The sequence below is a fragment of the Eschrichtius robustus genome, chromosome 8 (assembly GCF_028021215.1).
Source record: "Eschrichtius robustus isolate mEscRob2 chromosome 8, mEscRob2.pri, whole genome shotgun sequence".
NCBI lineage: Eukaryota > Metazoa > Chordata > Mammalia > Artiodactyla > Eschrichtiidae > Eschrichtius > Eschrichtius robustus.
Window position 1 is genome coordinate 21,741,903 of NC_090831.1, and position 14,007 is coordinate 21,755,909.

General features: G+C 37.7%; 1 protein-coding gene and 1 pseudogene across 3 annotated transcripts in view; one reads left to right on the forward strand and one right to left on the reverse strand.

Annotated features, from left to right (window-relative positions):
- The window catches only part of PHTF2 (putative homeodomain transcription factor 2), a 125,506-nt gene that overhangs the window by 4,683 nt on the left and 106,816 nt on the right, over positions 1-14,007 (forward strand). The window lies entirely within an intron of this gene.
- Positions 4,006-4,851, reverse strand: LOC137768417 (thioredoxin-dependent peroxide reductase, mitochondrial-like; annotated as a pseudogene).

Sequence of the window (14,007 nt, forward strand, 5' to 3'; positions counted from 1 at the left end):
CAGCTTTCCAGTTTCAGAAACAGTAGGGGAAGGGACTATTAAAAGTGTATCTACAGAAAGTTTGAAGACATGTAGTAGGCATACATGTTTGTTGCATGAATGAAAGCACCTTAGTTGTATATTCAGTAAAAGGTCTCTTACAGGTAACAAAAAGCTTATGAAAGTTACGTGGCACAAGTTTTGGTGCTCTACAGACCTAGGTTCAAGTTTCAATTCTACAGTCCACCAGTTTTCTAACTTTGGGCTCATTATGTAATCTTTTAAAATTTTATTTATTTATTATTTTTGGCTGCGTTGGGTCTTTGTTGCCGCGCACTGGGCTACTCTTTGTTGTGGTGCGTGGGCTTCTCATTGCGGTGGCTTTTCTTATTGAGGAGCATGGGCTCTAGGCGCGTGGGCTTCAGTATTTGTGGCACGCAGGCTTCAGTAGTTCTGGCTCTTGGGCTCTAGAGGGCAAGCTCAGTAGTTGTGGCTCGCGGGCTCTAGCGCGCAGGCTCAGTAGGTGTGGCGCACGGGCTTAGTTGCTCCGCGACATGTGGGATCTTCCCGGACCAGGGCTCGAACCCGTGTCCCCTGCATTGGCAGGCGGATTCTTAACCATTGCGCAACCAGGGAGGCCCCTCATTATGTAATCTTTTTGATGTTCAGTTTTATTTAATCATAAAATGGGGATATCTACTTTGCAAGATTTTGAAAACTAAATGAGCTAATATATGTGAAGCACTTGATTCATTGCCTGGCTTATAAGACTTGCTCAAAAAAAAAAAGGTTGCTGGAATTGTTCAACTAAGTTGAACAGGTATACTTTTTTTTTTTTTTTTTAATAGCTACTCTATTCATTCATTTATTTATTTATTTATTTATTTTTAGCTGTGTTGGGTCTTCGTTTCCTGCGAGGGCTTTCTCTAGTTGCGGCAAGCGGGGGCCACTCTTCATCGTGGTGCGGGGGCCACTCTTCATCGCGGTGCGCGGGCCTCTCACTATCACGGCCCCTCCCGTTGCAGGGCACAGGCTCCAGACGCGCAGGCTCAGTAGTTGTGGCTCACGGGCCCAGTTGCTCCGCGGCATGTGGGATCTTCCCAGACCAGGGCTCGAACCCGTGTCCCCTGCATTAGCAGGCAGATTCTCAACCACTGCGCCACCAGGGAAGCCCCAGGTATACTTTTTAAAAAATACAATTCTCAAATAGAGTAAGGAAAGGCAGAAAATGGCAAACAAAGAAAACCTTAAAAGGAGGCAATGGATGTTATATAGGTAACAGGGAGTGTTGAATAAAGAATTGAATCATTGCAGCCACATACAACAAAAAAAAGGGAAAAGATAGGGAGAGAGCTTCACATTCTCAAATTGTTTTCTGAAGAAAGGAGGTCAGACTCATTAAACCAAATAGAGCAAATAAATGGGGTTTTGCTCTTCTAAATGACAGTAAAAAGATCACTGAAATTGGGTCTCTTGTACTGTGAATTAAGTATATGGGGAAAGGGACTTATCTTCTCAACTCTTTTAACTACCTTCTTACTCCTCAAGTTCTTTTAACAGAGAAAAGCCATTGTGCAGTTAATTGTACAGTTATAGAGAAGGCTTTAATTGCAGGTAATCCTGGTAGATAGAGCAGCTTAATTTACACAGATTCCCTAAATGTTGATTCTATGTATTATCACATTGCCTACCAATCTACCTTTTGGTCACTGAATGTCTAAATGTACCATATGTTGAAAAATTAAACATATCTTCTTGTTCTCCTCTTGCATTTCCTGTTCTAATGAATGGTTCTTCTGATGTTCAAGCCAAGAATCATGGAACATCCTTGCTCTTTTACTCCCCATACCTTTCATGTACAGTCCATCACTGCGTCTGGTTATTCTCTCTACTAGTTATCTATCTTTTAATCATGCCCTATCCCAACACCTATCCCAAGTCAAAATAAAAATGCTCATTGCCCACAACTAGAGAAAGCCCGCGTGCAGCAACGAAGACCCAATGCAGCCAAAGAAAAAATTAAATTAATAAATAAATAAATTTTAAAAATGCTCATTGCCACTGACTTATTTCATGCCCTCATCATTTCATTATTGTCACTAGTCTCTACTTTTTTTTTCGGCCGTGCAGCATATGGGATCTTAGTTCCCGCACCAGGGATGGAATGTGTGCCCCCTGCAGTGGAAGCATAGAGTCTTAACCACTGGCCCTTCAGGGAAGTCCCAGGTCTCTTTACTTTTAATTTAGCCTTGTACTAACCAGTTCTCTACACAGCTTCCTTCCAGAATGATTTTGTTGAAATACTAACATAACCATATCAAACTTATATATCTGTAGTGCCTGCACATGATAGTTAATAAATACTTGATCTCTCCACGTACCTTAAACTTAAGACAATATTAAATGACTTGCATACTTATGCCTGGAGTTTTCTTTATGGGAAAGATTTTAACTACAAATTCAATTTCTTTAATAGACAAAGGGCTTTTTATTTATTTCCTTTTGAGTGAGCATCTATCATTTGTATCTTTCAAGGAATTTGTCAATATAATCTAAGTTGTTAAATTCATGGGCATAAAATTGTTCATAATACTCCTTTATTATCTTTGTAATATCTGTAAGATTTGTAGCAATGTCCCCTTTCTCATTCCTGACTGTAAATTCGTGTATTTTCTCATTTTTTTCCGGTTCAGTCTGACAAGAAGTTTGTCTGTTTTATTGATATTCTCAAAGAACCAGGTTTTGGTTTTCTTTATTGATTTTGTGTTCTCAATTTCAATGATTTCTATTCTTTATTATTTCTATTTTGCTATTTACTTTGCATTTTATTTGCTCGTGATTTGCTAGAATCTTAAAATGTAAACTTAATTTGTTAATTTATTGTCTTCTAGTATAAATGTTTAATGCTATAAAATTCCCTTCTAAATAGTGCTTTGGTGGCATCTCACAAGTATTGATATGTCGTGTTCACATTTTTGTTCAATTCAAAAATCCTTGCTGATTTTGTGATTTCTTTGTTGACTCTATTGGTTATTTAAAGGTATGTACACAAGTGTTCCAATATTTGGGGATTTTTCAGATGTTGATTTCTGATTTAATTTCACTGTGGTCAGAGAACATACGTTGTGTGATTTGAATCGTTTTGAATTTATTGAGACTTGTTTTATGGCCCAGAATATAGTCTCTCTTGGTAAATGATTCATGTGCACTTGAAAAGAATGTTGGGTGGAGTGTTCTATAAATGTCAGATTAAGTTGATTGATAGAGTTTTTCAGATCTTCTCTATCCTTACATATTTTATGTCTGCTCGTTCTCTCAATTTTTTAAAATAATTTTATTTATTTATTTATTTATGGCTGTGTCAGGTCTGAGTCGTGGCACGTGGGATCTTTGTTGCGGCAGGCAGGCTTCTCTCTAGTTGTGGTGTGTTCCAGAACGTGCGGGCTCAGTAGTTGCGGTGCACAGGCTCTGTAGTTGTGGCGCACAGGCTCCAGAGCGTGTGGGCTCAGTAGTTGCAGCGCATGGGCTTAGTTGCCCTGCGGCATGTGGGATCTTAGTTCCCTGACCAGGGATTGAACCTGCGCCCCCTGCATTGGAAGCACAGAGTCTTAACCACTGGACCACCAGGGAAGTCCTGCAAGTGTTAAATTAGACCATTGATGCTAACAACTTAAAACTATGATCTTAAAAGAAAATTCAGTTTAATACAAAGAAACTCAAGAAGAAAATCTCAGGACCCTTGATCAGAAGTTTTGATGCCTGTCATACTACTCTGGTGTACACAAAGGTTCAAGTATGGCCGAGAAAGAAGAATTGTTTCCTTTTCCCTTTGAAGACATGATCCAAGAAATAGAGGAATTGCACATTCTATAGCAACTAGCTATCCATCCATACACTGCCAATAAATGACTCCTTACGTTAGTAACTAACCACGTTTTAAAAGCCTTGGCCAATGTTACAAAAACAGAACATTTAGAGTAATATTTACGAATACAAGCATAATTGTTTTTTTGCCTTCTCTAAATAATAATCTTTGAAATGCTAAAAGTGAGTTCCAGCTGTGGTTATTTTCTGGTGTGGGGAGCTGCAGGTGCACATGGGATGGTCTATTGATTTACCTTCTCAAAGTATTCTTTGGAAGCCGTCGGATGGGGCTTGATTGTAGGAGAATCTGGTGTCCAGTTGGCTGGGAAGACTTCTCCATGGGTTTCCACAAACTAAAATGCCTTCACCAAGCGGAGGGTCTCTTCCATGCTTCAGCCCACTGGGAGATCATTGACGCTCAAATGCTTGATGACTCGTTGGGGTCAATTATGAAGAGACGTCGTAGTGCAAGGCCGGGACCTGCTAAAAGCACACCGTAGTCTCGGGAAATCTGTTTAGTCAAATCTGACAAGAGCGTGATTTGTATGTGGCCTAAACCGCCATTCCTTGGTGTGTTTATCCAGGCCAGGTGGGCGAAGTGGGAATCCACTGACACTGTAACGATTTCACAGTTCACATCGTGAAATTCATTTGCTTTGTCACTGAAAGCAATAATTTCTGTAGGACACACAAAGGTGAAATCCAAAGGATAGAAGAAGAGCCCTAAATATTTCCCCTTAAAGTCATCAAGGCTTATTTCTTTGAACTCTCCATTGACAACAGCTGTACCCTTAAAATAGAGCACATGCTGGGTGACGGCAGGGGCATGGTATGAGGAACTGGTGCTAAAGGCGAATTTTGCTTGACCAGAGCCAGACACAATGCATTTGTCAAGCATGTTCTTCAAGAAGCAGCAGGCCTAAGGGATGCAGCAGAAATGCCCCAAGGAATGGGACTCACATGTTGGACAAGTGAAGTCCGGAGCAACCTTCCTGCCATGGCCGCCATCTTCAGGGTGCACGGGACCTGTGGGGCAGACGGAGAAGCAGAGAGTTGAAAAAATATTTTTTGACTTTATTTTTGAAATATATTTTTGCTGGGTATAGAATTTTAGATTGACACTTTTTTTCTTTCAGGACTTTAATGATACTGCACCACTGTCTTCTCATTGCATTTTTCCAATATGAAATCTACTGTTATCCTGATTTCTTTATATTGAAAGTGTTTTTTTTTTTTCCCCCTGGCTGCTTTTTAAGATGATCTCTTTACCATTGGTTTTAAGCACTTTTATTATGATGTGCCTACAATGTGTTTTATGCTTCTTATGCTTGGGGTTTGTTGAGCTTCTTGGTTTGTTGCTTTACCATTTTCATCAGATGTAGAAAAAATTTGTCCATTATTTCTTCAAATAGTTTTTCTGTTTCTTCACTCTCTCCTCTCATTCTGGTACTCCAGTTACGCATATATTATGCCACTTGATATTGTCCCACAGCTAACTGATGCTTTGTTCATTTTTTTAAAATCCTTTTTTCACTCCTTGTTTCAACTTGGATAATGTCTCCTGCTCTGTCCTCAAGATTAGTAATCTTTTCTTCTTTTCAGTTTCTGATCTGCTGTTATCTCATCCAGTGTATTTTTCTTTTTAGACATTTTATTTTTCATTTCTGTAAGTTTGATTTGAATTTTGTCTGTATCTTACATATTTCTCCTTTACATGTTCAATCTTTCTTTTTAAAAATCTGTCTTTTTAAAAAAATATTTATTTATTTATTTATCTGGTTGCGCCCGGTCTTGGTTGTGGCAGGCAGGCTCCTTAGTTGCGGCTCGCTGGCTTCTTAGTTGCAGCACATGGGCTTTTTAGTTGTGGCATGCAAACTCTTAGTCGTGGCATGTATGTGGGATCTAGTTCCCTGACCAAGGATTGAACCCGGGCCCCCTGCATTGGGAGCATGGAGTCTTATCCACTGTGCCACCAGGAAAGTCCCTCTTCTCCTTTCTTGAATACTGTTGAACTTTGAATGATGTGGGCGTTAGGGGTGCTGACCATTCACACAGTCGAAAATCTGTGTGTAACTTTATAGTTGGCCCTCCACATCCCCGGTTCTGCATCTGCAGATTCAACCAATCATAGATCATGTAGTACTGTAGTATGTTTTTATTTTTTTAAAAATCTGTGTATAAGTGGAACTGCACAGTTCAGACTGTTGTTCAAGGGTCAGCTGTATATGTAGAGTCTATACTAGCTGAGTTTTCAAAAATTTGTGGTAAAAAATACATAACAAAATTTACCATCTTAATAATTTTTTAAGTATATAGTTCAGTAGTGTTAATTACATTAATATTGTTGTGAAACAGCTCTCCAGAACTTCTTCATCTTGCAAATCTGAAACTCTGTATCCGTTCAACAACAACTACTCTTTACTCCTTCCCCCATTCCCTGGAAGACATTCTTCTGTTTTCTGTCTCTATGAATTCAACTATGCTAGGTACCTCAAATAAATGGAATAATACAGCCTTGGTCTTTTTGTGGCTGGCTTATTTCACTTAGTGTAATATCCTCAAGATTCATCCATGTTGCGGCATGTGGCAGGATTTCCTTTAAGGCTGAATAATATTCTATTGTATAATTTTCTTTATTCATTCACCCATTGGTGGACATGTGGGTTACTTTAATCTCTTTGCTATTGTGAATAGTGCTTCTGTGAACATGGGTATGCAGATATGTCTGCAAGACCATGCTTTCACTCCTTTTGGGTATATACCCAGAAGTGAGATTGCTGGATCATATTGTAGTTCTATTTTCAATTTTTTGAGAAACTTCCGTATTATTTTCTGTAGAGATTGCACCACTTCACCATTGCACTAACAGTGCACAAGGGTTCCAGTTTTTTCACATCATTGTTAACACTCGTTATTTTCTGTTTTGTTGATAGTAGCTGTCATAATGGGTATAAAGTGATATCTCATTATGGTTTTAATTTGCATTTTCCTAATGATTAGTGATGTTGAGCATCTTTTCACGTGCTTGCTGGCCATTTGTACATCATTTTTGGAGAAATGTCTATTCAAGTCATTTGCCCTTTTTTAAATTGAGGTATTTGACATTTTGTTGTTAAGTTGTAGTTCTTTATATATTCTGGATATTAACCCCTTATCACATACATAGTTTGCAGATATTTTCTCCCATTCCATAGGTTACCTTTTCACTCTATTGATTGTATCCTTTGATGCACAAAAGTTTTTAAGTTTGATTTAGTCCCGTTTGTGTATTTTTGCTTTTATTTTCTGTGCTTTAGGTGTCACAACCAAATAAATCACTGCCAAGTACAGTGTCATGAAGTTTAACCCTACATTTTCTCCTATGAGTTTTATAGTTTTAGGTTTTACTCTTAGGTCTTTAATCCATTTTGAGTTAATTTTTGTATGTGGTACAAGATAAGGGTCCACCTTCATTCTTTTGCATGTGGATATCCATTTTTCTGCACACAAGTTGTTGAAGAGGCTGTCCTTTCCCCATTGAGTGGGGTCTTAGCATTCTTGTCAAAGATTATTTGACCATATATGCAAGGGTTTATTCCTGTACTCTGTTCTGTCCCATTGGTCTATTTGTCCTTATGCCAGTACTATGCTGTTTTGATTACCATAGCTTTGTAATATGTTTTGACATCAGAAAGTGTGACTCCTCCAATCTGTTGTTCTTTTACAAAATTATTTTGGCTACCTGGGGTCCCTCAAGATTCCATATGAATTTCAGGATGAATTTTTCTGTTTCTTCAAAAAATGCCATTGGAATTTTGATAGAGATTGCATTGAATCCGTAGATTGCTTTGGGTATGGACATCTTAATAATATTAAGTCTTCCAATCATGAACATGGGTTTCTTTCCATTTGTGTGTGTGTGCACGCATGTGTGTGAATGTATACATATACATACATATACATACACATAAGGTGTATGTACACATGCACAGTATTTTGTATATAATAGCTGTTTTAATCATAGCACTTTTGTCATTTCTGGGTTTGCTTCTTGTAACTGATTTTTCTCCTCATTATGGATCGTATTTTCCTTTTTCTTTGAATGCCTGCTAAGTTTTGTTTGGATGCCAGACATTGTGAATTTTGTTGTTTGGGGCTGTCTTTTCTTTGTATTCTTATAAATATTTTGACCTTTGTTTTGGGACACAGTTATGTTACTTTGAAACAGTTCTTCAAGGCATGCTTTTAAAGCTTTGTTAGATGAGTCCTGAGCATCCTTTAGTACAAGGCTAATTTAGCCTTATTACTGGGGCACTGCCCTTCTCAGTATTCTAGCTATTGCCCATTATTACAGGATTTCTCCACTCTGGCTGTGAACTCTTACCATCCCTGTGTGAACTTTGGTAATTGTTATGCCTGCTCCTTTCTGGTGGTTCTATTCCTGGCTTTAGGTAGTTTCTCTTCATAAGTGTGCTGATCAACAATACTCAGCTGAAGACTCAGTGGGAATCCCCTGCAAAGCTCCAGAGCTCTTCTTGTGCTCTTCTCTCCTCTCTGGTACTTTGCCCTGAGAACTCTAGTTGTTTTGGTGTCCTTGAACGCTCAAATCCGTCCTCTCAACTTGGGGAGACTGTCAGGCTCTGGTTTTCCCCTCCTAGCACTGTGTCCTGGAAACTCTACAGGCAGTACTATTAGGAAATAATAGGGCTCACTTTTTTGTTTCCTTTTTCAAAGATTATTGTCTTGCACAGCCTGTTGTCCAGTGTCTGAAAAGATTTCACATATTTTGTCCTTTTTTAGTTTTAAAGGTGGGAGGGGGAATTCCCTGACGGTCCAGTGGTGAGGACTCTGTGCTTCCACTGCGGAGGGCTGGATTCGATCCCTGGTGGGGGAACTAAGATCCTGCAAGATGCATGGTACAGCCAAAAAATAAAAATAAAAGGTGGGAGGATTAATCTGGTCCCTGATACTCCATCGTTGCCAGAAGTGGAAACCCCTCTTCGTTAAATTTTAAAGTAATACTTTAAAATACATAAAGTACCATTTTTAGTATTGTTTTAATTAAAACCCATGATTTTAGAATGTATTAGCTTTGGCTAGCAAGAACCAAAGTATACCGTATGTTTTGACTGGATAAACGTGTTTATGTTCAGCTTCCTCAGCATTCCTGTTGCACTTGAAACAAATGTAGGAATGTATGGTGAGTCAACAGGAAAGCAACTAATTGCATTTTCTTCTTTTTAAAACCCAATTCTCATTGACAAAAAATGTGAGAGAGTGAAAAACATGGCTATATTATTACTAGGGCAAATTAATGAGAAGTAAGTATTAATATTTCTCTAAAGGTGTAATAATTCAGATTTTATCATCATTGGAAAATATTTGCCACAAAGACTAAAAATACTGCTATGATCCAAAAATACCTTTTATATTTTGAGAGGTCAGTGTAACTTAACTTTGGAAATAATAGGTATTAAAGGTTGTTAAAAATCTCTGTAGAGGAAATGGAGTTAAGATGTTAGAAGAGTATGTCTAAAAATGTCTCCTCATTGATCATAGGCAACTGAAATGGCCTTTTTCTTTTGATGGAGGTGAATTATGTAAATTGGTAAAATCAAAACATAGTCAGTTTTCTTTTGTCTACCCTGTACATCCCTTTCACTGCAACCACACTACATGAGAAAATAAACTTAATTATAAAAGGAAGGCTTTATGTGTATTAAGTTGATAGTGTGTATGTAGAAAATTAGCATGAGAAAGGAGGTATTTTAAAACTGAATTAAAAATTACTGTAGTTATTTTCTTCTTTTTTTATTTTGACAAATTTGACTTTGAAAAGTTACAAGAATTTCTGTGTACGCTTCAGAGATTAACCAAATATTAAACATTTTACTACATTTGCTTTATCCTTATTTTTATATATACAGATATACGTTACTTTTTTCCTGACTCATTTGAGTCTTGATACTCCTTTAACTATGTGAACCTCAGTTTTATTTCCTAAAAACAAGGTCATTCTCCTGCGTAAGCAAAGTATGATGATCAAAAATCAGGAAATTAACTTTGATACAATAGTATTATCTAATCTTCACATATTATTCACATTTCACCAATTGTCACAATACTGTCCATTATGGCAAGAGAAAATCCAGGATCACATCCTGCCTTTAGTTGTCATGTCTCTCTAATTTACTTTAAGCTGGAATAGTTGTAGAGCTATGTTTATATGTCATGATATTGATATTTTTTAAAGTGTTGAGGCCAGTTATTTTGCTGAATGTCCTTCAATTTTAGTTCGGTTGATTTTTTTCTCAAGACTAGAGTCAGGTTATATACTTTTGGCAGGAATATCACAGACATAATATTCTTTCCAGTACATTATATCAAGAAGCAAATGCTGTAGTTTCTCCTATTACTGATGATGATAACTTTGATCATTTAGTTAAGAAGGTATCTGCCAGGTTTCTCCAAAGCTAAGTCATTATTTCACTCCTTGTAACTATTAAGTACCTTGTGGAGAGATACTTTGATTATGTAAATATCCTATTACTCTCAAACTTACCCATTGGCTTTAATATCTATTGATGATTATTGTACAAATCAGTTTTCAAGATGGTTGCTTAAAAGTTCTCATCACAAGGGAAAAACTATGTAACTATGTGAGGTGATGGTTGTTAACTTATTGCGGTAATCATTTTGCAGTATATACATATGTCAAATCATTATGTTCTACGACTTAAACTTATGCAATGTTATGTCAATTACATCTCACTAACACTGGGGAAAAATGATGGTTCCCAAATAGTGATTTTTTTTTTTTTTCCAGTTCACCAATTTCTTCTGTGTTTATTAGCTGGCTTCCTGGTACAAAGAAGGCTTCCTACTACAAAGAAAGCTTCCTTCTCTTATTTATTTATTCATTCATTCATTCATTCATTCATTTGTATCAGTATAGGCTCATTGATTTTTTTTTTAATTCTTTTTTAAAAAATTTATTTTATTTTTCGCTGCATTGGGTCTTCATTGCTGTGTGCGGGCTTTCTCTAGTTGCAGCAAGCGGGGGCTACTCTTCGTTGCAGTGTGCAAGCTTCTCACTGCGGTGGCTTCTTTTGTCACAGAGCATGAGCTCTAGGTGCGCAGGCTTCAGTAATTGCGGCACACAGGCTCAGTAGTTGTGGCTCGCGGGCTCTAGAGCACAGGCTCAGTAGTGGTGGCGCATGGGTTTAGTTGCTCTGTGGCATGCGGGATCTTCCCGGACCAGGAAAGAACTCATGTCCCCTGCATTGGCAGGCAGATTCTTAACCACTGCGCCACCAGGGAAGCCCTGATTCTTACTTTATTCTTCTGGCACTGTCCCTATTATTCTTTGAGCACTTTAATTTCTGACCCAACAAGTGGTTCCAGGATCACCTTGCACTGTCTCTGTGCCAGCTCTGGAATCAGACATTTCTCTAAGGAGCCTTGATTCTTTACTGTAGAATAGTATTTAGAGATTTGGTTGTTAGATGTGCTTATTGCTACTGAGGAATCATTGTGTCTAGGCCCTCTTAGTGGATATAGCTAAGTGCATTGTATATGTGAGCATCTATGTGTGTGGATGTGTGTAATACACCTATATTTTTTAGAAAGGATTATTGAGTTAACCAGTGTCATGGCTGCTAAAAATTTAAAAAGTGAATATATTCTTAGGCTGCATGACCAAGTGATCATGTCCCTATTAGTAGAAGTTATAAGTCCACAGTGTTTTGCATTCTTCAAATAGGTTGTTTTGTTGGCCAACTAGATTCCAGGAATTTAGATCTTATCTGATAAGGAAGATGACCTGGATAGTGAGAGGTTTGAAAGGCATGTTATATGAAGAACAGTTGAAGGAGCTAGGAATATTTAATCTGGAAAAAGAAGAGATTACAACAGCATCTACTTACTATATTATTTTATGTGAAGGTAGAAGATGTAAATTTATTCTGTGCCCATTTAGAGTATATAACTAATACAGGTGAATGGAATTTAAAGGACACCAATTTATCTCTGAATAAGGAAATTTTTGAGGCAAGCTCTCTTCTAATGGAGTGAACTGCCTTGAAAAAAGCCTCAAACTCAGTTATTACCTCTCTTCAATCAGAAGAAAAGTTTGCCCATTTTTGTATAGTTAATTTGTGCTGTGAGAAGTTGGAACTACTTGAAAGATGTCTCAGTATGCTGTATTTAGTGGCTTAGTTAATTGTATGTCTCATGAGATGCATCATGAGGAAAGGGTTCTAGTCTAAATATATGTAAGAAATAATGTATACATAGTTTCCTCTTGTATATTTATAATGCACAGCAACATAGTAGGCTGTGGGAAGTCCAACAAAAACTTGTTTGACTTTTTCTAATGTAGTGGATTTAGGGGACAGGTTAGACTAGAGATGTAATCTACATATATAGTGGTCATTACATACACATGGTATTTAAACTAAGATATTTTGAAGCGATCACCAAGGGACTGAGTGAAGAAGAGAAGATATCAGGGACTGAGCTCAGGGAGAAGACGGGAGCCAGCAAAGAAACTGAGGAGTAGCCAGAAAGTTAGGAGCAAACCCAAGAGAGTGGTCTCCTAGAAGCTAAGTGAATAGTGTTCCAGGAGGAGGAAGCATAGTCAGCTGTTTCGTATACTGCTGATAAGATGAGCAACTGAGACCTGACCGTTGGATTTAGCAACCTGAATTTATTCGTGTCCTTAAAGAGAACTTTCAGTAGAGTGCGGGGAGTAAAGGCATGATTGGATTGAAGAGAGGAAGTGGAGAAATTGGAGGAGATAGCAAAATTTTGCTGTGAAGGGGAGAAGAGAAATGGAATAGTTGCATTTGCTGAGCACACATACCTTGTGTCTTATACAGTCATCCCTCGGTACCTGCAGGGATTGGTTCTGGGACCCCCCACTGGGGATACCAAAATCCTCTGGTGCTCAAGTCCTTTATATAAAATGGCATAGTACTGTATAGTTGAAGAGATTAGGCAACAATCAAAAGAAGAAGCTATACATAGTTGAGCTCATGATTCTGGTTAAATAGTAGCTGTAGTACGTTTAGAAAGTACTTTCCTCTGTGGTATGGATTTGAATGGGCTAGAAATTGAAGTGTTGGTTTCCTGATTTATAGAAAATTCCCTCAGGTTAGAAGAATGTTATAAGTGTAGTGGCTATTAAATTGTGTTGCATTCCTGAGTTTCCAGGCAGTTTGGGCCAGTTGGCTTGGTAGTTAGTAGTAATATGAAGCCCAACCCCCAAACTTCATTTTTATTAGCGTTGAATTGATGATCTGGACATATTAACAATGGTATTACATGAAATAGTGAGATTTGATGACCAACCATATGTTCATTATTTTAAAAATGACTCAGTTTCCAAGAATAGTTCACTTGTCCCATAAGAAGTTATCTGGTATATTTAAAGCCATATGTCCTAATTTTAAATTGGCCACTATAACTATGGGGAAAGAAAACCCAGGGGACACAATTTGGTTCTTATTTCTATTTCACCATTAACCCTCCATCCACCTTCTTAGAACTAATTCCAAGCTCATTTCTCATATGTGTATGCTTTTGCTGTAGTTTCAGTTACTTATTATAAGGGAGTGACGTTGTTAGACGCCTGTGTTTAGTCTACCATTTTTTTCCTGGTGGTTTGAAATATTTAAATCTTAAATTACTCTTTAAGTAATTAAGTCACTTGCACACCATTCGTTATATGTTCTTACAATTTAATTTCCTGTGATGATCTGGACCTGGAAGAATCCAAAGTAACTTGTCAAATAGGTCAGAAAAAGGAGAAAGTCATTTTAGACAGAGGAATTATCACCAGGTCTAGAAAGCAGGCATGAAAATATATTTGGTAACCCACATGGCCTGACTGTAGGATATGTATATGGATGGCAGATTGGAGTGGGTAGGTTGTGTGTGGAAGAAGGTAGAGATGATGGATGCTACTGATTATAAAAGCAGTGAATCTATGATAAGGTTGTAAAAGAAGGGTGTTTTGTATACTATGCTGATTAAACTCTTTTCTTAGGTAATAGGAAATCATTAGAGATTTTTAAGAAGGAGAGAAACATGATGAGGTCAGTATTTTAGAAAGATAAATGGTGAAAGTGAAGAAATAATAAGAGACTGTCAGAGTAGTCCTGGTAATAGATAATATGGGCTTGC